The sequence below is a fragment of the Nycticebus coucang genome, chromosome 23, assembly GCF_027406575.1.
Source record: "Nycticebus coucang isolate mNycCou1 chromosome 23, mNycCou1.pri, whole genome shotgun sequence".
NCBI lineage: Eukaryota > Metazoa > Chordata > Mammalia > Primates > Lorisidae > Nycticebus > Nycticebus coucang.
The window spans coordinates 25,340,641-25,342,444 of record NC_069802.1 but is presented as its reverse complement, the minus strand read 5'-3'; the positions used below and the strand labels follow the sequence as shown (position 1 = coordinate 25,342,444).

Here is a 1,804-nt window from a genome sequence, read left to right as displayed (position 1 = left end):
TCAAACTCTTGGGCTTAAGAGATTCTCTTGCCTTAGCCTCCCAGGTAGCTGGGACAATTGGTGCCTGCCACAACACCTGGCTATTTTTTTGTTGTAGTTATCATTGTTAGCAGGCACGGGCCAGGTTTGAACCCACCAGCTCTGGTGTATGTGGCTGGCGCCCTGACCAGTGAGCCACAGGCGCCCAGCTAAAAGTTAAACTTTTAAAAATTCTTTTCTGGGGCGGTGCCTGTGGCTCAGTGAGTAGGGCGCCGGCCCCATATGCTGAGGGTGGCAGGTTCAAACCCAGCCCCAGCCAAACTGCAACAAAAAAATAGCCGGGTGTTGTGGCGGGCGCCTGTAGTCCCAGCTGCTCGGGAGGCTGAGGCAAGATAATCATGTAAGCCCAAGAGTTAGAGGTTGCTGTGAGCCATGTGACGCCATGGAACTCTACCCGAGGGCAGTACAGTGAGACTCTGTCTCTACAAAAAAAAAAAAAAAATCTTTTTTCTGCATCTTCTTAAATTCAGTTCATGAATGTCTTTGGTGTATTTATAAATCTACTGAAGTTTAACCAGTTTTAAAGAGCTTTGCATTTTAAGCTCCATTTATACTTTTAATACACTTAAGGTTTAAGTTTCTTTTATTATTTTTATTTTAATTATTTATTTTTATTGTTGCTATTTATTTATTTTTTGAGACAGAGTCTCAAGTTGTTGCCCTGGGTAGAGTGCCGGGGTGTCACAGCTCACAGCAAGTGCAAACTCAGGCTCAAGCAATCCTTTTCAATTTTGTTCAGGCTGGTCTCAAACTCGTGAGCTCAAGCAATTCACTGGCCTGGGCCTCCCAGAGTCCCAGGATTACAGGCATGAGCCACCACGCCTGGCCTTTTAATTTATTTTTTGAAACAGCATCTCACTTGTTGCCCAAGGCAGAGTCCCAGGGTGTCAGCCCGGCTCATGACAACCTCCAACTCCTGGGTTCAATCTATCCTCCTGGTTCAGTCTACCATTAATTTCTTTTTTTTTTTTAATTACTACAATTGTCTAATATAACAAACCTTCCAAGATGTCTAAGTAGCTTTTATAAATTTAACAAAATTAAATCTAAAAATGGGGTTTTGGCCTTTTGGCTAAGATCAAGTGCAGTACCTGTTCTTATCAGTTTAATATCTGATATGTCCTCTATCTGAGGACAATATATTACATGAATCTTTGGAGCAAGGAGTTGAAATAGAAGCTTGCTTCTTCCACCCCACGCATGGACCTGGTATTGCAGTACTTCCTGGAAAGATGCACCCCCTTTCATAAAATGAACACATAAAAATGGGTTCCAAAATGGTTTACAAATGGTTTTCCATTTAGGTTCAAAAATCTAAATGGCTTCCAAATAAAAATGGCTTCCAAAATAGTTTATAATGGTCTTCAATTTAGGTTCAAAAATCTAAACCCTCCACCCCCCGCCGTCGGGTAGGGCATGGTGGTTCACACCTGTAATCCTAATACTCTGGGAGGCCAAGGCGAGTGGATTGCCTAAACTCACAGGTTCAAGACCAGCCTGAGCAAGAGTGAGACCCTGTCTCTAAAAATAGCCAGGTGTTGTGGCAGGCACCTATAGGCCCAGCTACTTGGGAGACTGAGGCAAGAGAATTGTTTGAGCCCAAGAGTTTAAGGTTGTTGTGAGCTATGATGCTATGGCACTCTACTGAGGGCAACAAAGTAAGTCTCTGTCTCAAAAAAAAAAAAAAACCCAAAAAACCTAAGTCAATTGTTCAATTACCTATTTTAAATTAAAATCACTGGGTTAATCTATTTTAAATTCTAAA

General features: G+C 42.1%; 1 non-coding gene across 1 annotated transcript; it reads left to right on the top strand.

Annotated features, from left to right (window-relative positions):
• Nucleotides 1–1,091: 1,091 nt before the first annotated feature.
• Nucleotides 1,092–1,282, top strand: LOC128576167 (U2 spliceosomal RNA). The gene has a single exon (XR_008377276.1). It is a non-coding gene; the product is annotated as a U2 spliceosomal RNA (small nuclear RNA).
• Nucleotides 1,283–1,804: the final 522 nt, after the last annotated feature.